Source organism: Balaenoptera physalus, assembly GCF_965194825.1.
Source record: "Balaenoptera physalus genome assembly, chromosome: 2".
NCBI classification, from domain to species: Eukaryota; Metazoa; Chordata; class Mammalia; order Artiodactyla; family Balaenopteridae; genus Balaenoptera; species Balaenoptera physalus.
This window is the reverse complement of record NC_138883.1, coordinates 41573562-41598866: the sequence shown is the minus strand read 5'-3', so window position 1 is coordinate 41598866 and position 25305 is coordinate 41573562. Positions and strand designations below refer to the sequence as shown.

The window sequence follows — 25305 nt, the reverse complement described above, 5'->3', positions numbered from 1 at the left end:
AGATCAATTTCCCCATGAGTTTCGGTTTAACGATAAAAGCTAAAGGTATGGGTTTTAAATCAAAAGAAAAAATGTCAAATTATTACTTTGCTAGCCTCTTGACACTAGAAAAAATCCAATTCTCTTCCCCTACACTTGAAAGAAGGGCCACGCCACCTCAACCTAACCAACACTCTGCCTTATTCACCCCTGACCCACTGGGGCACAGAAGATGCCTCCCTAAGTCGAGGCCTTTTGAGGCAACATTTCCCCAGTATTGCCACTGATGATCTCTGTACACCCTGGTAAATCTGACTTAGACTCAAGACCACAGGTTTCTGAGAGTCACAGTACCTGAAGAGCAGAGATGGTTAAATTATAATCTGAAATTAGGGTTGTAAGGACCTGAAAAGGGTCATTATATTTATCTACAAATATAAATAATTAAATTTATATTTTTATAAAGATAAAAAGATTGATAGCTTTTATAAAGATATATTAGCTCTTTGATTTATTTATGAATAATTTATAATTATTTATAATTATCTGTAATAAAGTATAGACAATTTATTTATCTTACTTTTTCTTATTTATCCATGAATTCCCAGAGCCCATAAATGGTCACTGAATCCACTTCCTCACTTTTCCCCCTCACTCCTCTCAGAGCACAGGAAGTCAAGAAAGGAGCTATGCAGAACAAATGAGGACTGTACTCTAAAAAGATTACACACCAGGAAGTGTCTTTATAATTGAGGTACACAGAGCATGTCTGGAAGAGAATATGACAAAGGGCCTCAGGAGAAGAATTAATGATAAGATGCATCTGGGTAGCTGCCAAACTGAAGCTTGAACAAATATTTTCCAAGTAGCAGAATCCACAATCCTAGAGAAACGGCTCATAACTCAGAGATTCATCTGAAAATGAGACATTTATATCCACATGGATTCATATGGGAGATGTAAGTCTAAGAGAGACAGAAAGAATGAAAAAGAATATAATAAATATTGATTGTCTCATGGTGATTAACATATATTCAAATTAGTAATATAAAAAATTTACTTATAGGAATGCATCAAATAATAGTAAAAAGGTTAATGACATGATTTATACATTAGTTTTAGAGAATACGCATGATGGTAAATAATATGGTAACTTCCATTTATTCAGAGCACAGGCAAAAAGAAAGGTCACGTAGACATGTTTATCCCCAAAGTAAATGCTAGCTCTGAAACATTGCAAAATTCTTCTAAACAATGTTTCAGAATTTTCCTTTGGTTTAAAAATCATTTCATTAAGAAGAACCACATTGGAGGACAAACGCCACCGAATTTCAAGACATTATAAAACTACAATAATCAAGAGAGTGTAGTATTGGCTTAAAGATAGACAGATAGATCAGTGGAATAGAACAGAGAGTCCAGAAGTAGATTCCACACACATATGAACAGTTTATTTTCAATAAAGGCAATTCAGTGGCAAAAGGAGAGTCTTTCAACAAATGGTGCCAGAAAAGTTGGATATCCACATGCAAAAAAGGGAGAGGACGTCCATCCATACTTTACACCATATACAAAAACTAACTCAAAATCGATCACAAGCCTGTATGTAAAACCTGAAATTATAAAACTCCAGGAGAAAACGTAGTTCCGAGAAAACTTTGGCACCTGGGGTTAAGCAGAGATTTCTAGATACAACATCAAAATCCATAAAAGACAGTAATCCATGAAAGAGCAAATTGATAAGAGTTGATAAAAAAAATATTTCTGCTCTTCAAAAAGACTGTTAAGAGAATGAAAAGAAAGCCACAGCTGAGAGAACCAAATCATATCTGATAAAGGAACTGTGTGCAGAATATATAAAGTACATTCAAAACTCAATAATAAGGAAAAAATCTAATAATAACTGGAGCAAAGATTTGAATATTTCACCAAAGAACATGTAAGGGTGGCAAATCAGCACAGAAAAGGTGCTCAATGTCATGAGTCATTTGGAAAATTCAAGTTAAAAGCACAATGAAATACCACTATATACCTGTTAGTATATGGGTGGTGGGAATGCAAAATAGTACGGTCACATTGGAAAAACAGTTCGTCAGTTTACCACAAACTTAAAACTGTACCTACCTTATGATTCTGCCAGTCTACTCTCAGGTATTTACCCAAGAGAAATGAAAGCTTACATCCATACAAAGACTTGTTCATAATGTTCACAGCAGCTTTGTTTGTAGAAGCCAAAAACTAGAAACAATCCAAATGGCTATCAAAATGTAAATGGATAAACAAATTGTGCATCCACACATGGACTCAGCAATAGAAAGGAGTGAAATATTTATACACACAGTATGAATGAATTTTATAATTACCCTGAGTGAAAGAAGCTAGACCAAAAAAAAGTACATTCTGTAAAATTGCATTTAAATAAAGTTCTAGGAAATACAAAATAGTATAGTAACAGAAAAAGCAGGTGTGGGAGTGGAAGGGATAGATTACAAAGGGGCCCCGGGAAACTTTTTGGGTGTGGGAATGTTCATTACTTTGATTGTGGTGATGGTTACACAGGTTTATGCATATGTCAAACTCATTATACCTTTAAATATGTAGAGTTTATTATATTTCAATTATACCTCTACCAAACTTTTTAAAAAAGAAAAAAAATGTATTCTTTTACTTAACATTTGTTGAGCATCTACTCTGTACCAGGCACCATTATAGGTATAGGATACAACAGTGAATAAACCACAGTTGACCCTTGAGCAACACAGGTTTGAACTGCCTGAGTCGACTTCTAGGTGGATTTTTTTCAATAGTAAATACTACAGTACTACATGGATCCGAGATTGGTTGAATCCACTGCTAAGGAACCATGGATACGGAGTAATCTAGGATTCAGAGGAACCCATATAAATTATACATGGCTATTCAACTGCCCAGAGGGTTGGCTCCCCTAACCCCCCACGTTGTTCAATGGTCAACTGTAGACAAAAATCCCTTCTGTGGTCCCCTCTAAAAATATTATCTCTGTTTTTATAAATAAAATGATTTGTTTAAGGCCAGGAAAAAGCTTAGAAACTGGTAGAGTGAGGAGCAGGTCCTCCCCTAACATTTGCAGAGCCTGGGACAAGGGTGCAAATAGAGGCTCACAGTACAGATTTAACATACAAAAACAATAAATCAAGCTGTGCTCCTTCCTAGCCCACATTCTCTCTCAGCCCCAAGAGCTAGAGGCTAAGGAGCTACCCTTCCTGGGCCCCAGGCAAGCCTGAAGGAGGCCAGGAAAATGCAGCAGCTAGGTAGAAGCCAGGCCTCTCTCAACCTGATCAGACTCACAGGATCAAGCTCCTCCCTGAGGCCTCACTTTCCAGACTCAGGATTTCCAGGTGCCTCCCAAAGCTAAACTGTCTGATCAAAGCACAGCACAGGAGTGAAGTTACCTGGAAAACCTGGTGGGCCTGAGGCAGGAGATAGCTGGGCCCTACGTAGAGCAGCTGCAAACAGTCTCCTGTTAATGACAGGAGCAGAGCTCTGCTTGAACAAAAGATAAGACAACCACATTTTTCTCATTCTTGTGGTCAAGGAGACCTCCCAGACCACACATGCACAGAAAAGATCCTCAGGGGTCAGAGAAGGGAGAGGGTGCCATCCTGTAATATGTCCTGCCAACCTCCCGGAAATGCTCGCACTGGAGTCCATCTTGGCTAAAAGATGTGCGCCCATATGGGGAAGGGCCCTGAGTCAGACCAAATATGGGCACAGGCAAGATGACTGGCCAGAGGGAACCCGGAAAACTGCCCCCATATAAGTGATTTAAGTCACCCCTTTGGGGCACAACTCACTCTGAGTCTGTCCGTGTGTTTTTCCACATGTACTTTGCTTCTAATAGATGCTTTACTGCTTCACAAACTGTCTCTTTGCTGAATTCTTTCTCCAAAGAAGACAAGGACCCAGGTCCTGCTTCCAGCCACCGCAGACTGTGGCCCCCTGAGATCAGGCCTAGGCACCCTCTGGTGTCCAGGACAGAGGCTATAATTTCTCCTTCCCCCTCTTGGACTCCTGCTTTCTCACCTCTGCAACCTTGCCTGAGCACAAGGCTCAAGCAGTCATCTCATTCGCTCAGTTGGTTTCTGAACTTGGAAAAAAAATGTTAGAAAATGGAAAAAAGAATGTTTTAAGATTTTAAATCTTTGTGTCTCAGTATTTGTAATACACAGAGCCCTCTAAAGAGAAAGATCCAGATAAGGGTTCCCTCTGGTCTGGGTTTAAGGGTGGCAGTGATGAGAAATAGAATCCAGGTTTCCAGGAGACCACATGGATTTCAAAAGTCCTGTATGCAAGTCATATAAAAGATAAATGGGAAGCATTCAGTAACAGGGAGCTCAAAAACTTAGGGTTTTAAAACAATACAAATGATTATACAGTTTCTAAGTATAAGGTGAAGCAGAGAAATAGGCATTCCTTTAAACAAGTATTGCCCACATATCCTGGATTTCATAACTTCATCAAAATTAAAATCTGAATCAACATTGAAATAATTGCAGAAATAGTCTCTAATCCCATGAACCAACTCAAAGGAAGACAAATGATAATTTGAATATTTTCTACACTTGAACGGTGATGAATTTAATCCTTCCTCCAACATATTTTTGGTGAGTTCAAGAAACCATAAACAAGCTCTGTGTGAGTTACTAAGTGTGCAAGACACTGCCCTGGTCCTCAAGAGTCCAGGAAGCAAGATATAAGGTCACATGTGACAAATATCATAGAAGTGGGACAGCCAAGAGTAATGGGAATAAAGCAGATAGACGGTGCATGAGAGATTACTTTTGCTAGCATGATAATGGAAAACACACTGAAAGGGAAGGCATGAAAGTTCAAAGGCTGAAATTTAGCCCCACCCTTTGCAGGATGCATGTACAACTAAACAATAGACGTCTTCCAGTGGCTGCTTGAACTACTCCTACATATCAGTAATTTACTTTTATTGTATCTCAGGAAGTTTTCTTTTTATAATTGGCTCAAAATGTCCTTGTAACTTCCAACCATTGACCTTGCTTCTGCCCCCTGGACCACCTAGAATCACTCTTCCATATGAAAATTCTTTAATTGTGTTAAGACTGAATCATGTCCTAATGCTTTCTTCCAGGCTTAATAATTGTTATAATGATGATGATAAAATTAATTATAGAACTGTATTAGTTTCCTATTAATGCAGTCACAAATTAGCACATGCTTAAAACAATACAAATTTATTATGACATGGGTCTCACTGGGCTAAAATCAAGATGTCATCAAGGTTGTGTTCCTTCTGGAGGCTCTAGGGGAGAATCATTTCCTCGCCTCAATTCCTTCATCCCATCACTCTAACCTCTGCTTCTGTAATCACATCTTCTTGGCCTCTGACTCTTCCACCTACCTCTTATAAAGACCCTTTTGATTATACTAGGCCACCCGAATAATACAGGATAATCTCCCCCTCTCAAAGTCCTTATTAATCACATCTGCAAAGTTCCTTTTGCCATGTAAGGTAACATTCACAGTTTGCTTGGATTAGGACATGGACATCTTTGGGGGATGGGTGGAATTATTCTGCCTACCACATCAGTTAACATTTTTTTTAGCATTCACTGCATTCACTATGCACCAACCATGCTGCCAAGTACCTTACATGCATCATTCCATTTAATCATGCCAACAATCCTATAAGGTGAGTCCTCTTGTTGTCCCCATTGTATAGATGAGGTCTCTGAGGCTTAGAGACATTAAGAAACTTCCCGGGAAGAAACACACCTAAGTTTGTCAGTTCTTAGAACGCTTCTTCATAAACCATGGTTTCTAGAGGTTTTACTCTCTTGTTCTCATCTATGGATGTGCTACAATCTGTTGCTATTAGGAAAAACTGATGAAAACAGAAGAAATGACATCCCAGACAGAGAAAATTGTGTGAATAAAGGGGTGGAAGTAGGAAAGTTGAATTCCTCATTGAGGAAAGGCAAGGAGTCCAGGATATCCAGAGCAAAAGGGGTGATAAAATCGGAAAGGGGGGTGGAAGCAGGATTGGAAGAGGAAAGGATTTGGACTTAGGTAAAGGTGGGCCACAGAGACAAGAAACCAGGGATGACACAATCATAGGAGAACTTTAGGCAAATTAATCCAAAATGTGCTAAATGGAAAAGAGGGAAGCAAAGAGTGAAGAAGTATAGAAAGGTACAGAATGTACAGAAGGAGGAAAGCTGTCAAATTCTTCTGAAAAACCATAAGAAATACTCGAATAAATAAAGACATACCCATTTCAATCAAAAATTTTCACTGACTTTTTTTTTGTATAGGCGGTCCCTGATTTAGGACGGTTCAACTTACGATTTTTCGACCTTACAATGATGCAAAAGCGATACACATTCAGTAGAAACCATACTCCAAATTTTGAATTTTGATCTTTTCCCTTGGCTAGTGATGTGCAGTTCAATCCCCTCTCGTGATGTTGGGCAGGGCAGTGAGCCGCAGCTCCCAGTGAGCAAGGTGATCACAACAGGAAATAACTGATACTCTTACAACCATTCTGAATCCCTACACAGAAAAAATTACATGTAGTATTTTGGCCATTACAGACATGTATGATTGAGGATTTTGAGATCACTGAAATACAGCTGTGCTTCTGACCTAGAAAGTCTTCTATTAATCTGTCTCTGCTTGTCTCAAATGTTGCCATTTCCCTCTACAATGGTCCAGTTTTGTTTATTTAGCCCTTTCCACCGACTTTGTAGTGTAGTATATATTACTAAAGTTTAATAAGGAAAGAGCATCCAACAAAAATAAAAAGAAGCGCTCTCTCTCTCCCTCTCTCTTTTTTTTTTTACTGGCAAAATCTTCCAGATTTCTCAACGAAATTCCTCCTTATGAATCAAAAAGAAAGACTGAGAATGATCAATTAGAATTAGATTATCAAGGAAATTCACTTGAATAGATAATATTCAGGGGTGTTTTTGTTTTTGTTTTCTTGCTTTCTACCATTTTTTTCACTTTCCTAACAAATATATGCAGATGTAACTAGTTTTACACTAGAAATCAACATTCTATGTATCTATTACTACAAAAATACTTTCATTACAGGAACCATATTCTTCCTCTAAGAATGTTTAAGACACACATTAGTTTGTCTGTAGCTCCAGCTCATAAAATAAATTATGATTTCCTTTTATTCTTACTATAATTATTGCTCTTTCAAAGTAATGCCTGCTTACTTTTTGTAACCTGTCAAACAACCCAGAGAACTATAGAGTTGATAATCTTCCTCCCTCCACCCAAATCCAACTCTCCTAAGGAACACAGATTAACTGGCTATTATTCTTTGGCACCTTCTAAAACATTTGTTTTACTGTGGTCTTACAGGCTTAAAAAAAGCACAAGTGCAGACCATTAGCAAAATGTATTATGGTTTTGCAAAGTATCAATCTACACACTTATAAGAAAATCAATGGAAATATATCCAAAGTGACTCAACCTTTACTAATTCCAATTCTGACACTGGAAATTTTTTCCATATATTTAGGCTAAAAATTCAACAAATTCAGTTTGACTCATAGGGAAAACTCAGCTTTGTTTTCTCTCTAATACATACAATTCATTTTAGACAATGAATTTCCTTTGTAGAATTCTCATTCATCCAAAGAATAATTGAGAATCTGTTTTTGGTGTTAAACATACAAAAAAATTTTTTTAATTGTTTTTTTTTTCCTGCCTTGTAAGCTTAACCTGTCCTCTCTGTTCTAAAATTATCTGAATTCTTAGTATTCTATACTTAATCTTTCTTTCCATCTTATTTTTTTACCCTCTCAAACTGTTCAAAGTAGTTATCCAGAATCATTTCCAAACTCTTCCAATTTTAGCGTTTGGAACCCACTGCCTTCTTTGTACTTCATTTGATATGGTTCTGTTTCTTCTGACTCTACTCCACTCCAGGATGGATCCATCCTCATCACTGAGAGGAGACTTGGACTTGGCAGACCTTTATTGACAGAAATCTTGGATGCTGCTGAGCTCACCTGACCACTGTCTCCACTTCCCCATCATTAAAATAATAACTGCATTTATTGACTTCAGAAAGCTGTTGTGAGACTTACATAAAATAGAGTCCAGAAGATCTGTAAAATGAAAACCATTCTCTCCTCTCCACCTAGTTTTACTTAGTGGTTAAGAACACAGACTTCCTCAGCCTAACTAGCTCTTTCTTTTTCCAGCTGTGTGATCTTGGGCATACCTTATCCTCTCTGTGCCTCAATTTCCTCATCTGCAAATTGAAGATCAAAAAGCATCATGTATAGTTGTAAGGGTTAAATGTGATAATACTTGGATCCAGCAATCCCACTTCTGGGTTCATATGCAAAGAAAATAAAATTACTATCTCAAAGAAATATCTGCGCTGCCATGTTCACTGCAGCATTATTCACAGCAGCCAAGATATGGAAACAACCTAAGGGTCCTCTGAGATAAATGGATATAGAAAATGTGGTATATATATATATACAATGGAATATCATTCAGCCTTAAAAAAAGAAGGAAATCCTGCCATTTGTGACAACATGAATGAACTCAGGGAACATTATGCTAAGTGAAATAAATCAGACACAGAAAGACAAATACTGCATGATCTCGCTTATATGTAGAATCTAAAAAAGTCAAACTCACAGAAATAGAGAGTAGAAAAGTGGTTACCAGGGGCTAGAGGGTGTGGGAAATAGGGAGAGGTTCAAAGTAAAGGGTACAAAGTAATAAAAAAGAAAAAAGAAAAGAAAAAATGTGATAATATTTGTATAATTAAATATTAGTACATTTAATTTTTGTAATATTAGTACAGTTAAATTTATATCACTTCAGTCTTTCACTCTTATAATAAATCCAAAACTGAAATATTCTTCATGTCCAACCTTCAAAACACTCACCATTTTCCCTCTGTAAGTCCTCTTCCATGGACTTGTTCTCTAGGGTAAAATTAACATTTCCTCACGATTAAAAAAATTTTTCAATGAGTAAGTAGCCAATCTTGCAGCCACTAGATGCTAACCTCTTTTATTAGAAGCATCTGATGATAACACATGGAACTTTCACTAAGTCCTTAGCACAAATATTTGTTTCATGCCATTCATAAATATAATTTGCACAAGCAATGACTATATGGAGAGATCCACTGAACTATCATTGAGGCCATTTAAGTACCATATTGAGCATTCTTTAGATGCTGTCTTTGATCCACCTCTTCCTATATGTGACCTTAAGCAAGTTAGTAATTACCCTTTTGGGGGGCTTTCCTCATCTATCAAAAAAGTCTGGATAATAATACATACTTCATACAGCAAATGAGAAGATTAAATGGTTGAAATGCGAAATTTCAATTCTGTGTGAATTTGATAAGGTAAGGATATGAGCTATATCATTAAAAATAATAGCTTAAAAGACAACAGAAGAATAGCCAAAGCAATCTTGAGAAAGAAAAATGGAGCTGGAGGAATCAGGCTCCTTCACTTCAGACTATACTACAAAGCTACAGTCATCAAAAAAGTATGGTACTGGAACAAAAACAGAAATATAGATCAAAGGAACAGGATAGAAAGCCCAGAGATAAACCCACGCACATATGGTCACCTTATCTTTGATAAAGGAGGCAAGAATATACAATGGAGAAAAGACAGCCTCTTCAATAAGTGGTGCTGGGAAAACTGGACAGCTATAAGTAAAAGAATGAAATTAGAACACTTCCTAACACCATACACAAAAATAAACTCAAAATGGATTAGAGACCTAAATGTAAGGCTAGACACTATAAAACTCTTAGAGGAAAACATAGGAAGAACACTCTTTGACATAAACCACAGCAAGATCCTTTTTGACCCACCTTTTTTGTTTTGAAATAAAAACAAAAATAAATAAATGGGACCTAATGAAATTTCAAAGCTTTTGCACAGCAAAGGAAACCATAAACAAGACAAAAAGACAACCCTCAGAATGGGAGAAAATATTTGCAAACGAAGCAACTGACAAAGGATTAATCTCCAAAATATACAAACAGCTCATGCAGCTCAATATCAAAAAAAAAAACAAACCCAATCAACATCACTAATTATTAGAGAAAAGCAAATTAAAACTACAATGAGGTATCACCTCACACCGGTCAGAATAGGCATTATCAAAAAATCTACAAACAATAAATGCTGAAGAGGGTATAGAGAAAAGGGAACCCTCCTACACTGTTGGTGGGAATGCAAACTGGTACAGTCACTATGGAAAAGAGTATGGAGGTTCCTTAAAAAACTGAAAATAGAGCTACCATATGATCCAGCGATCCCACTCCTGGGCATACATCCGGAGAAAACCATAATTGGAAAAGATACATGCACCTCAATGTTCATTGCAGCACTATTTACAATAGCCAGAACATGGAAGCAATCTAAATGTCCATCAACAGAGGAATGGATGAAGAAGATATTGTACATATATACAATGGAAAATTACTCAGACATAAAAAAGAACAAAATAATGCCATTTGCAGCAACATGGATGGAACTAGAGATTCTCATACCCAGTGAAAAAAGTCAGACAGAGAAAGACAAATATCATATGACACCACTTATATGTGCAATCCAAGAAAAGGTTACAAATGAACTTATCTACAAAACAAAATAGTTACAGAAGTAGAAAATAAACTTATGGTTACTGGGGGGTAAGGGGAGGGGAGGGATAAACTGGAAGATTGGGATTGACACATACACACTACTGTATATAAAATAGATAACTAATAAGGACCTACTGTACAGCAGAAGGAACACTACTCAATATTCTGTAATGGCCTATATGGGAAAAGAATCTACAAAAAGACTGGATATTTGTACTGTATTTGTACAACAGACTCACTTTCCTGTACACCTGAAACTAACACAACATTGTAAATCAATTATACCCCAATAAAACAATTTTTTAAAAAGTCATATAACTCCTCTGGTGGGAAAAAAGACAATAGAAGAAGTAAAATTGATAGTAATAAAATTTTTATTAACTTGAAAAAGGGCAGAAACAAAATAACAAAGGAACAAAAACCAGATGAGGCCAATAAAAAACAAACAAAAAATATGGTAAATTTAAGTCCAACATTATCAATAATATAAATGTAAAAAGTATCTAAACACTCCAGTTAGAAATAAGAGACTGTCAGATTGGATAAAACAGTAAGATTCAACGGTATGCTGTATATAAGACACATGCTTTATAAAGATGTAGATAGATTGAAAGTTGAACAGCAAAGATATACATGCAAACAATAAGCATAAGAAAACAAGTACACGAGGTACCCTTCAAAATAAGGAGTATCAGCATAGTTTTATAATTCCGCAAGGGTCAGTTTATCAGAAAGACATAACATTCATATATGTGTATGCATCTAATAACAGAGCTTCAATTATATGAAGCAAAATCTGATAAAACTGAAGGGATAAATAGAAAAATCTACAATCATAATTGGAGACTTTAAAATCCCTCTTTCAGGAATGGTTAAAATAAGTAGACAAAAAACAATAAGGATATAGAACAGCCTGTTTAGGAGTTTCTAATAAACTAGAATTGTGCAAGAAATTTAAGCACTTAAAAATGATTTGAATGACAATATATTTTTTTCAATTTTCCCAAAGATGGTATATAACCAGCACCATTCTAAATCCAAACGATGAATACCTTAAGGCATTAGGGCTTAGTTATCTGCAGAATCCCAGTTACAAAGGGAGCTGACAGAGATGATATGAAACACATTATTTATTTTTTTGCTTTTTCTGACTATATTTTCTTTTTTTACAATTAATTTTTATTGAAGTATAGTTGATTTACAGTGTTGTGTTAGTTTATGCTGTACAGCAAAGTGAATCAGCTATACATATACATATATATCCACTCTTTTTTAGATTCTTTTCCCATATAGGTCATTACAGAGTATTGAGTAGAGTTCCCTGTGCTATACAGTAGGTCCTTATTAGTTATCTATTTTATATACAGTAGTGTGTATGTGTCAATCCCAATCTCCCAATTTATCCCTCGCCCCCCTTCCACCTTGGTAACCATAAGTTTATTTTCTACATCTGTGACTCTTATTTCTGAAACACATTATTTATTAACTTGACCTAAATGGCAATCACAGACCATTTATACCTAAAAATTGATTGAGATGGTGGTCACACGGTTTTAAACTTTTTTTAATACTCATCAAACTATACACTTAAAGTGAGTGCATTTTATTATATGTAAATTATATCTTGATACATTTCAGCTGGAAAAAAATCCACAATGAGATTCCACTACACATTCACTAGAATGCCTGAAATTAAAGAATCTGACAATAACAAGTGCTGGTGAGGATGTGGAACAACTCATATATTGCTAATAGGAGTACAAAATGATACAACTACCTTGGAAAACTGTTTAGGAGTTTCTAATAAAAGTAAATATAGGCATATAGGCCTACTCTATGCCTGGAAGGAAGTACTCCTAAGTACATACTCAAGAGAAATGTTTCCACAGATCCACAAAATGGTATGTTTCAAGAATGTTCATAGCAGCTTTATTCATAACAGCCAAAAAATAAGAGGAGAACCCAAAAGTCCATCAACAATCAAATGAAAAAATTGTGATATATTCATATTGTACGCTACTACACAGTGATACAGTAAAATAACTCTCCATACAGAAAATAACATGGATGAACTCAAAAGCATCTTATTAAGCAAAAAAAGCCAGATACTGAATTATTCCCTTCATAAATATTCAAAGACAGGCAAAACTATTCTGTGGTGATGGAAGCCAGAATAATGGTTGCCTCTGGGAATAGGGGATTGACTGAGAGAAGTGGCATGAAAGAGCCTTCCTGGATGATGGAAATATTCCTTCTTGATCTGGGTGATGGTTACATGGACGTGTATACACCAAACTGTACAAATAACATTTGTTTACTTTTCTGTATGTAAATTACATCTAGTATTTTTGAAAGATTAAATGGTATAATTAAGTTAAATCACAGAATCAGCCTGACTCATGGATGATATATAATAAACTATAGCTATTATTGCTATTCTAACTTAAATACCTGTTAATAATATCTGTTAAGCAAGTGTAACTGCACACCCTTCGAAGGATAAGCTAAAACAAATTGAAAAAGGAAGGCATGCGTGATTTGAGAAGGGAAATTTTGAGTGCAACTTCACTAAAGTAAGACATCGGAAGAAATACAAAACTTGTAGAACCAGTGTCCTATAAATGGTTAGATAAACTTCATTAAATGCTTATAAATTACATAGCCATTGGAGTTTTGCCACTAGTGTCATTTATTCTCAAAGTCTTCAATCTGGAAAGCAACAATTAGAGAATAGTGCTTTTTTACAAACATTTTAAAGACACTAGGAAAAAAGATTTATTTTAAGAAAATAAATGGGTTAAGATTTAGGTCGAAATCCCAAAATGATTTGTGTTTGTCCTTAATTTGCTCCATGAAAAAAGCTGCTTTGAGAATCTCAGCATCCTCCTGGGACACCGTTACTCCCTGCCTCTGCAAGAATACAGGCTGGTTCAGCAAGGGAGGAGTGAGTCCTGTCTGGGCAAAAGAACAAGAAAAGCTTGTGGGTGTTCTCGCAGGCACAATTACGCAGATCTAATAAACACAACTTCACGGATGGAAAGGAAATAAAAACGAGATTGTAGTAGTGGTCTTTCTATTCATATGAGAAGAAAATGAAGAGTTTGTGATTATTATGTGGAAAACATGTTTTAAAATGGAAAAATACAAAAGTAAAATAGGCAAGGTGCAGTGAAGAAGCACATGATACTTTCTGAACAGGGAAGAACTAAATCGAGTACCTGGAAATTTTAGGGCTTAGACTTTTTTGCTTCTAGATGTCTCCCTGTAATCTCCCCAGGACTTCACCAAAGAAATCTAGCCATTCATTCATTCAATCATTCTTTCATTCAATATACATGTTTTGAACACTCTTATATGCCAAGCATTGTTCTAGGCCATGGAGATATAATAGTGAGACTTCAGGGAACATAAAGTTTCCAAACATGAAAAATGAACCAGGTATTCACAAGTGAGTTGCTATCCCTAGGTTTCTGAATACAGAGTTGCTGATACAACCCTTGCTTGTCTCACCATGTCAGTCAGACAATACTGGCAGTAAGTAGAGGTCAAAACCTTTGTTCTTGGAGAAAGAACAGCCCTATTTTAGTCTCTGAATGTGGAATGGGAAAGAAATCGTAACAGGGTGCAGTGGGGGTAGGAGGAACTCTTGATTTTTCAACTAGAACAATCAATTTCTTCCACTTAAACCCTGGGGAAAGAGGAAGGAAGTTTCAGCTAATGTAAAGGGGAAAAATCCTTACACGGGGCCACAATCTATCTCCTGACCAGTTTCTGTTATGATATGGAGGATCCTGAGCAATCCTTCTAGTATGTGATGCTTTGATTTACAATTTTTTGAATAGTGCACAGTATATTCAGTGTTGTGAGTCACCATATTAAGGCCACAAGAATGTTCACACTTCATATTTCCATTATCAAAACTAGAGAAACACACTGGGACCAAAGTAGAACCCCAGAAATTTTACCAACCATGACTACATTTGACATCCCAGTTCTGGCTGATTTTAAAAACACTGTGGCAAGGTCTTAAAATATTCCATGATCATGGTTCAATCATGTCCCTGGTCAGCTCAGACTGACAATACAAGGTACTTAGATTAAGAGCTCACCTGAGAAATGATAGTAGTTAATATTGATTAAATGCTTATGATGCACCAGGCTCTGTTCTAAATGCTTTTATGTATAACAACTCATTGAAGCCTCACAACAATACTGTAAGGCATGTTCTACTGATTTCCAGAAGAGGAAACTGAGACTCTCAGAGTTCAATCGACTTGCCCAACATCGCATGATTAGAAAATGGTAGGCCAGGATTCAAACCCGGGCAAAGCTACTCCAGATACTATGCTCTCAGACTACTGCCTGTCAGGAGACTGCTGGTTCTGACTGGGACTGGGCAGCATCTGAAGGACTTGTCCAAAGATCACCAATGTGCTACTTTCTTACCAAGCCCAAAGCACTGTGATGCTTTAAAACCTTTTGAAGGTTATTCTGATCATGAGTCAGTCACATGTGAGCCATCCCAGAGAATCAATAACAGGTTACAGAAAAACTATATTTCTTTCTTTTGCTCAAAAAGTAATAAGTCCTCCTAGAATAGTCAAATTTATAGAGACAGAAAGTAGAATGGTGGTTGCCAGGGACTGGAGGAGGAGGGAATAGGGAGTTAGTGTTTTATGGGTAGAGGGAGTTCTGGAGAGAGATGGAGCACTGGTTACACAGTAATGTGAATGTACTTAATACCACAGAACTGTACTTAAAAATGGTTAAGTTGGTAAACATTATGTGCATTTTATCACAATTAGAAATAATATTTTTTTAAAAAAGATAATCACAGGAGGAAATTAAATAAATAATGAATTCTCCTGATGTTTTATTTAATAAATTATCGAATGGGTTAAGATATAATCAAGGATCTTTCTTTTGCATCTTATCAGAACTTGTCAAACTTTAATTTGTTGTCTAAGACTTAACAACTTCAGTTACTTTTTATGGATGCTAGATAATGAGATTATAAGAAAGCAATTGCGAATCCAGTTATATTCAATCAGTAGAACTAGTCAATGTTTCTCCATATCAAAAAGCACTAATAAAGTAAAATCTATAACCAAAGTAAAATGTAATCACCTTATACATGAACTTGACATTGCAGATTCCCTGCATCAATTAGAAATTAAAAATTCAAAGCCTTCAGTTTGCATTTTTATAGTGTTTATAAAAGCACTTGCTTTGTGACTCCTAATGGTTTCTCTACATCTGTATAATCAATCCTGTGGATGACCATTACCTTAAACATAAGTTCAGTGATACATTATTTCAATATTAATACATTACATTTGCAATGGAGTGCTATTATCTTTGAAAGCGTTTTACATTGATTCTCTCTTCTCTCTTCCTGTAACCATATTTCACTTAAGAGCATCACCATGCACCCACATGTCCAAGCCAGAAACGGAAATAACGCTCCAAGTTCTATCTGTACTTCACACAAAATCTCTCCATCCCAACGCCTCTTGCTCTCCACTGCCACAGCTTCTGCCCCACCATGTCTCATGAGACTGCTGTGGAAGCCTCTCAACTCACCTCCCACCCCTTGCCTGCTCCCACTCCAACCTTCCACGTCGCCAAAGCGCTTTCTCAACACCAATCTGAGAGAGCTCCTATCTCATTGATAAAACCTCAAATGACTCTCTATTGTCAAGAAAATAAAATCTACAGTTCTTACTGTGCCATCCAACAGCTTTAAGCTTCTCACAGTCTAGTCCTATCCACCATTCCATTCTCTGTTCCCTTCCCCAGGAGGGTCTAGGCACACCTGGAACCGCCTATCATTATCCCATCATGCCAGCTTTACAACTCTATTCATTTGTACTCCCCGGACCCTCTCCCTAGGAAGTCTTCCCTGCACAATTTTCCAGCATATGACATCCTTCAAGACCCAGAAAAAGAAGCTAGTTCAGGCAGCTGCCATGGACAAGTCTAAAGAGGACATGGGGGAGGAGAAAAAAATCTCCTAAGTTCCAGCATCATATATAACTCCACTATAGTAGATTAGGAACAGCAGTTGGAACTATAAACGTACCATTGACGAAGGTTATATATTTAAAAATCTGAACTTGGAACAATTGCAAAAATAACCCCAAGAACTCTCTGTAGTAACAGCCCTGATTTCAGTAAGTAACCAATCAGGGATGGGTCACTATGGGCCGTGAACCAGATTGGGACATAACAGAAGGTCAGCAATACTGCATAATAAGGATGATGGAAGGAAAGAACCAGGACCAGAACGATGATGTCTCCCCTAACCTTCCTGGTTCACTAGTGCTTTTGTGAGGAAGGAGAAACAGAATGATCTAAAGCATAAATCCTGGCCCAGCTTTGCTTCTCTTCCTTCCCATTTTTCACCCATAGCAGACAACACTCACCAATCCCAGCAGTCTTTTTCACAGCATTCTTCTCATCTCAGCACCCATATCGATGAGTCAGTGCATGCACATACACATGTACAACACACACGCATGCACACCCACTCGTATAACACTCATCTGCTACCTTGATCCTGAGGTTCTCAGTACTCACCCCAGAGCACCTACCCAAACACCTTTCTGCCTAGTAGTTCTCAAATATTTCCAACTAAGTAAGCACAATAGAAAAAGAAAATCAAGTGTGTATCCCAAGGGCCTGTGGGTGAAGTCTAGGTATATGATGCAGGAAGTTTATTTAAAGTCTCAATTTTGAAAACTGCATGTGAATTTACTCTTCAATGCATCCATCTATTTTGTAACAAAAAATAGGGTTTTAAAAGGCTTGCTACTGGAAAAAATTGACTTTGTCTAGTCTGGCTCTGAGTGCCCTTGATCCTTAGCCAAGTGTCTGCATACCTGTTTGAGATGCACAGTCTGTCCAATTCTGAAAGCCATATGCACTCTCAGAACAAAGGATTCCTCTTTGAAAAAGCAAGAAGGGAGAAACGTGGCTTTAAGCAGGGTTGTTCTCTCTGAACAGTCTTCTCCAGGCCTTACCTTGCTAATTTCTCATCCTTTAAATCTCAGTTCCAGAACCCCTTCCAGTAAAAGTCTTCTTCTAACCTTCCCTTCTATTAAGATGCTTGATATCGCATCATGTACATCATTCTATCATATTTCACAATAAAATATAATTGATGCTCTATTTAGCTCTTTCATTAGACTATAAGTTTCTTGAGGAAAGAGGTTTTTTAATGCTCTATCCACAGCACTTAGCATAATACCTGGCATGTAAGGGTATAATAATGAATAATTAGTTCCCATCTCTTTACTGTTGTCCCCGGTGAACACTACATTATAAATATTTTTGTCTACCAACAGTATTTTACAGAACATAATGATTAATCAATGTTTCCATTTTATTAATCAATGACATTTTACCTGAGCATGCCATAAAAATAATAAGCTGAAAGTATTTTTTGTTAAAATTACTTGCAAATTTAGATTGTTGGTGTTTTGGTTTGCTCATATGGGTTCATACAAGTTTTAGCTAAAGGTCTAAATCCCCAACATTCAAAATATAGGTGTCTTACAAAGTCATTCACAGGACTTAGTATATAACAATTCCCTGATTTTATTGTAAAATCGTAGAATCCTGAGACAAAAGGAATATAAAAAATATTTGAAGTAGTGTAGTTCAACTTCTCACTTCTCACTTAATTGAAAATAAGCCTATTTTAAACATCCCTGCTAAGTGATCATGCAGTCTGTACTTGAACCCATCCAGGGATGGGGAACACACTACTTCATGATATATTCCCTTTTGAGCAGCTCTAACTCTTGAACCATAGACTTTTCCTGCCATATGAAGAGACAGCAACATACATAGGCAGGGCCAAGTAGAGATGAAGGAAGCTGGCACAGATTACCCAGCCCACCAGTCAGAAGTGGGCTCAGTGCCTGAATTCACTTACAAATCCCACATGAAGACTTTTAGCCAGGCCGTCTACCCCAGGAACTCCTGAAATAAAATTTTCACCAGGCCCAAACCTGCTTTTAAGTTCCACTTCATTGGAGTCTCTTTCACCTCAAGTAACTGCTCACACTTTAAGAGGCTAGAATTGAATTGGAAAGACTGTAATGCCTTGCTCTCCACAAACTAATGAAAAACGAATGCGCCATTATTATTCCTATTACTAATAGAAAACGAAGATTTAACTTGTAATGGTCTGCATCTCAGTGCAGCATCCCCTTCTTGGGGGCAGAGCTGCCAGGTGAGCTGCCAGGTGCTAAGAAGGAGGAGCTCTTAATGGCAATTGTGTCAAACTAATCTCAAGGCAAACTACTGCATTTTATTACGTAAATTCTCAGGATAATTGAACACCTTATCAAGGACATCCATCCAATTAATTTTTTAAAATGTCAACAGAATTCATTTACCATCAGATAGTTTTAATCATAACGGTCAATAATTGTTTTTATTTTTTAAGTTAGCACCCTCGAGTTTTTAAAAGAAATTCAAAGCGGTATGACATGAAAATTTTTTGCTGATTATTCTTATAACACAGAAATAGGAGCAAGAATTTACACTGTAATTGATTTAATATTGGTCACATGAGTCATACACAAAAGATACAAATCCTACTTCTAATGTCTATGAATAGTCATTGATTCTGTGAACTTTGAAATCTTATGAAAATGTGCTATGATCCCAATATAGTACTAAGAGCATTTTATGTAATCAAAGGAAAAAATAAAATAAATCATCAAACAATGAAATTCTGACACTGATATACTTGACCCTCTGCTAGGGATTATGGAGACTATTGGAAACATAACACCTGCCTCAAGGGACTTGCAGACTAGACAAGAAAAAACATTCATGCACTTGATAGAACACAAACAAGTACATGTATGCAAAACATCATTGACGCAAGGATAGGAAGGACCCCAAATGCTTAGCTTACTATTTCAACAGGCCCCAGGAAGAGTGTGGTTTAAATAAACATTCCTGAAAATGCACACGTGTTACCAACTAGGACATGAACCCCAACATCTGGTCCCCCATCCTGGGATCTCACTAGAAGACTTATCTGTGTCTAGTTTTTGGTCTTGGCTGGAAGCAAATAAAGAGAATTATGCAAATTATCTGTCATCACTGCTCAGATTAGCTAAATGACAATACAGTCCTCTGCTACCTATTAGTAGGCCACTGGATCCTAAACTAATCTAAGAAAGTATATAAAGTGTTTGTCACAGTGCCTGTCTGCCTAGCACTAGGTGCTAAATAAATGTTAACTTCCTTTTTATCTTTTATCTGTTTTTTCTTTTCCTTAACTAGCCTTGTTCCCCAGTCAAGGTATAAGTACATTTTTAAACTTGAGCATGGTAAAAGAAAAACCAATTAACTTCTTGATATCGATATCCAGACCATTGCATTTGCAAACCTCAGTGCTCATTGTACATAGGGGAAGAGTTTACAAATAATCTCTTACATCTAAGGGAAAACCCTGAGCTAAATTCTTCTCCATTTAGACAAAGTTAATGTGAGTCCTTTGGAAAATACCCAGACAGAGGAAGGAACATTTGGCCCACAGGCCTGACTCAGCCCACTGTCTGATTTTGTCTAGCCTGGGGGTGAGATAGCTCTGGGCAGCCCTGTACAGAGCACCTTGAGAACAACTCCTACCCTTGAGCCACAGGGGCCTGCTGGGGTCACCCCATTTAGAAAAGTCACTGGAGGTTTAAGGATCTAAGCAACTGTAAGGATGCAAATTACCATTTCAAAGGGAAGTAAAGCCAAGAACCTGGTCTCACTCCAGATTCCAGAATTTAGGAAAGCTTTCTTACCTACTTCTCTTTTCCTTTTTTTACAAATCCATTCCTTTATATAAAGATAGAAATACAGACATATTTTTGGCTTCCTCAAAGGGCCTCCCTCCCTCTGTGTATTTCTCTGTTCCCTAACACTCTCCCTTTCCGTGTCTTAACTCCCCTCCCCTTTGTTTATTTGTGTCCATTCCAGGGGTCAAGCTTCCTCCCTCCATCACCAACCCTCTCCAACCCCACTGCCCCCTCTCTTCTCCACCTTCATCTCTCCTCCTGTCTCTTTTCCAGTCTCTCCAGCTAAGACTCCTATTATTGTCTTCTCTCCCTGAAAGATAAAGCTGAATTCCATGTCCTGGCTTTGTTGTCTTGTAAGACAGTGTTATTCTTCCTTATACTATATTTCAAAGGCAGAAAGGCACTGTGGTACAATAGAGAGAGCATGAGACTCGGGAGCCAGAGATGTGGCTCACATTTGTAAAATGAGGATCACTCCATAAAGGACATCAGTGTTTCATCCATTCTAAAGTCCTTAAGGGAGGTTGGTGATTATTATGCAAATAAATAAAATTGATAGGGAATTAATAACGATAATAAGAATAGCAAACATTTATACAGTCATTACTATGTGTCAAGAACTACAAATATTAGCTCACTGAATCCTCAAACCACCATATGAAGTTGGCACTAAGAGTTGTACAGAGAGGGTGAGATTTTAAAAAAAGAGAAAGTGAGATCATGAATAAATGTTTTCTCTTGCAAACATTTCTTTTACTATTGTTCTTACAATTTTAAAACAAGGCTGTAGAGTTGACCATTTCCATTTCACTAAGAAAATCAACTAAATTAAGTCCCATTTTACTTATATACAGTCATCTGCTGATTTTTTTTTTCCTTGAAGGACAGGGACCTTCACAGAAAAAAAAAGAAGTTCTAGGTTCTTGTGATCAACTGATGTACCGACCCTTCCTTTTATGAACTGAAAATTATGTTTCACAAGATTCATAATAATGTGATTATACAGTGGAGCATGTCAACATCAATTCAATATCAAAAAGACATCTTCACAAGAGCCACCACAGTGCAAACATAGTCATTATGTGTTAACTGATACAGTTAAAGGTTGACCTTGATGTACCCCGTCTGGCAGAATGGCGGAGCTTTTTTTGCTTTTAACAGATTGATAAAGATTCCTTTTAGGAACCAATGTTCCTGGGAGTTATTATAATAGTTAGATAACTACTGAGCACAGAGAAGATTACTACACTTAAAAAAAAAAAAAAAGTAACACAGACGGCCTTGACAGGCCACTGCAAATTGTCCCTACTCCTAACACATGTTTACCTTCAAGATAGGATACTTCTGGGACTCATTTCTCTAGAAAGTATATTACCTCTCTTTAAAAATATATTTTTTAATTGCTCCACTTTATTCACAGAAATGAAATCAATTCTTCTGAGACTTCTGATATGCAAACATACAAATTATAAACAGGAACTGCTTGGCCTTTAAAAGGTTATACAATTTCTAGGTGTTTATTCTTTCTCATACTTATGGTAAAATAAAACAGGAACACTTCTCTAATGCCATGGATTCAATTTAAAAAATAAACTCACACAAGTTCAATTCTGGTAATGCAAACATGCTGGGTTACAATTTAATTTACCTTGTATTATCTATAATAAAAGGTTTGCTAAATAAATTAATAGTATGATCAGTAGTAGTAACTCCAAAATTTCTATATATGATGGTGCTTAGGGGCTACAGTCTGGTTGGAGTAGAAGCCAGTTGACTTAGTATTTTAAAGCTGGATTTGCACAGGGAGCACCTTTTTACTTTGATGATGTGCTCATATGTAAATAATAAAAGTAGTATAGATTTTTTAAAATATCGCATGTATATTTTACATAAAATTGAGAAAACAGTAATTGTTCACATCAGAGGATATCTATTTATTTGTTTGTTTGTTTATTTATTTATTGTGACTTTAGATGGCTGATGGGGATATTATTAGAGGGAGAATTAATATCTTCCCCTACTCCAACCCCAAGCATCTCCTGATAATCAGTAAAGGAATGTTGCCTAAAGTAACCACTGGTTCTAAAAACTTTAGTAATGACTAAAGTGTACACAGAAGTGTACAGTGTACATAGAAACAGTGAATAGACAAATGATACATCATTATCTAGACACTACAGATTCATATAGATCCACCATTTAGCCCTTCCCAGAGAGGCTGAGACTAGCTACTGGCCATTGGAAGAGCTGAGATGGGAAACCAGCATGGCGTCTCCAAGTTCACACTCTTTCTCCCACTTCACCAGGGCCAGTTTGGAAAGAGGATGGCTCAGTAATCCTTTGAGGGCCACAAACTCAGATACCACATATTCCTGAAACTAACAAAATAGAATTTATGGAATGCAGACTTTTCCTTAATTTAGACTCTTCATAATAGCCTATGTTGTTATTTTACCACATTTATTTTTATATTCTGGTTACATATTTAGGTATCACCTACTCAACTACATACCTTGTGTGTGTGTGTGTTTGTGTGTGTGGGTATGCAAACACACACACACATAGTATGTGCTTAATAAATACTTGCTGAATAAATAAATGGAAGATTCAATGAGATTTTATTAAACCATGAAACTATTGCTGCTGTATAAACAGTGATTTATATGAGAGTATCCGAAATTATTGATCTCTAGGAGTTAGAAAGTTATTTAATTCCTCCATCCATAAAAGGCCTCCGAAAAAATGCCAGAATTTGTGTCCAAAATGGTGTTTGTAAGTACACTTTCCTGAGCAGAGATTCCAAAGCTTTCATCAGATTCTCCAATGGGGATCTGTGATCCTGAAAAGATAAAGAATTACTAACCTAATGTATCCTCTCTATTATATCTCCTCTGTCATATAAGCGACCAACCCAGCTATGCTTACATACCTCCAGTAACAAGAAACTCATCACCATATGAGGTAGTCCAAGCTATTTTCATATTTCACGGCTTAACTCATGATCGACCACAGTTCCATCCTCCAGAGTCACGTAGAACATATCCAGTCCCTATGCCACTTGGCAGTTCTTTATGTATTTTTAGGTGGCTGTCATAATCCATCCTATCTCCTCTTGTGCAGGTTGTAAATCTTCAGTTCTTTCAACCAGAGTCCAGGTTTCTGCTACCATCTCTGCTCCGGCGCTCTCAGTACCCTCAGGACTTGGCCCAGCCCTGCATGCGGTCAACCCTCCGGGAGCCAAGCACAACTCTCAGCTCCTGGTTCTGGGCACCTTGAGTTAATAAGACTAAGAGTTCCTCACCGGGGGGAAAGCTGGCTTGCCCCATTGACTGAGAGTTAACTATGGTTAAATAAAGCACCTCTATTTTTTTCTTTATATGTGTTGCAGTTTCACTGTGACCCTCCTATTCTGTTCATAGAGTTAGTTTGAGAATCCTACTGCAAGAAAAATCTCTGGATTCTCAAGTTCTGTCATTCCAAGTTTTAGCTACCGTCCCCCTCACCCAGCTTTTCTCTCTCACCAGATAGGTTTTCATCTAGGTTAATGCCTTACAAGTATGCTACTTTCACTGCACAGTCTTTTATGCTTATCTTGTATATAATGTTCAGAGTTTTTAGCTGTACTTAGCAAGAGGGATAAGGAAAAGCTGTCTACTCCATCTTTCCAGAAGTATTAATCTATTTATGGAAGACTTTTAAATCTATAGAGCTGTAAGACTAGCATGCAAGTACCTACAAGCCCACAGGGCCAATTAATTTAAGCTTGGGGGGTGAGGTGGGGGTGAGGTGCAGAGGCTGGCTTTCACTGTGATAGCCTCTCTGGGAGACAGCCTCTCCAGACTACCATGCACACACGAGGCAGCTTTCTACATTTACTGCCCTTCCACTGAGCGGGAGATTAAGACTAGACCTCACCTGGCCCCCATGGGCACGCCTCAGCCCTGCTCCAGCCACAGTTCACTCTTTAGGACATGAAGAATGGGGTGGGTCGCCACTCCAACTGCACTCTTCGTAGCCAGAATGTCTCCCAATGTGGATTGCCAGAACCAACTTCTCCCCAACCCCACTCTTCCTCGCTCTCCTGCCATTCCCCACTAACATTTGGCTGAGGTTCAGCTAAGCACAGCAAGCATTTTCTATTAAAACACCTAGGGCCGAGGTGACATGATTTTTTCTCAATCTTTATTCTCTTAGACCTCTCTTCTGCATCTGACAGTGCTACCAGGCTTCCTATTAGTAGTTCCTTACAGATGTAGAGTAATTTGTAATTTGCATGTACCTCCTCTTGTTATCTCATTTTATCCTCAAAACAGCCCTGTAAGGTAGCCAGGACAATGGTATCATGCCCATTTTACATATGAAGAAACTGAGACATAAAGCAGGTTTGCCCACATTGACATATTAGGTGCCAAAGCCAAGACTAGACAAATCTGTCTTCTCGGTCAAGACTAATTCTATACCATGCCATCTTGATTTCCATGATACTATAATAATGAGGGGAGTTACCACCTGATTGTCAGGCACTCTACAAGACCTAGTGCCACATACACAGAATCTGAGGCTGAGGGAGGTTCAATAACTGGCCTAATGCCACTCAGCTAGTAAGACACAAGGAGCACTTGCTCTGTTCTTGGCCCTTTGTTCCTCCCATACTACATAATCTCTTCCAAAAAACTATTCTGTGGCTTCTCTTCTAATTTTCTTTTAATTTTTTAAAAAATTTTTATTTATTTATTTTTGGCTGCATTGGGTCTTCATTGCTGCTCACGGGCTTTCTCTAGTTGCAGCAAGCAGGGGCTACTCTTCGTTGCAGTGCGCGGGCTTCTCATTGCAGTGGCTTCTCTTGTTGCGGAGCAC

The 25305-nt window shown here is 37.3% G+C and overlaps 1 protein-coding gene and 1 pseudogene across 3 annotated transcripts in view; one reads left to right on the top strand and one right to left on the bottom strand.

Annotated features, from left to right (window-relative positions):
• Window positions 1–25305, bottom strand: part of RTN1 (reticulon 1) — a 284575-nt gene that overhangs the window by 216624 nt on the left and 42646 nt on the right. The gene's annotated exons all lie outside the window — the stretch shown is intronic.
• Window positions 1–25305, top strand: part of LOC309655376 (non-histone chromosomal protein HMG-17 pseudogene) — a 37874-nt pseudogene extending 12569 nt beyond the window's left edge. Inside the window, exon 2 of the transcript XR_014268825.1 lies at window positions 1–25305. This exon is cut by the window's left edge and continues 8112 nt beyond it. The product of XR_014268825.1 is annotated as a non-histone chromosomal protein HMG-17 pseudogene (transcript).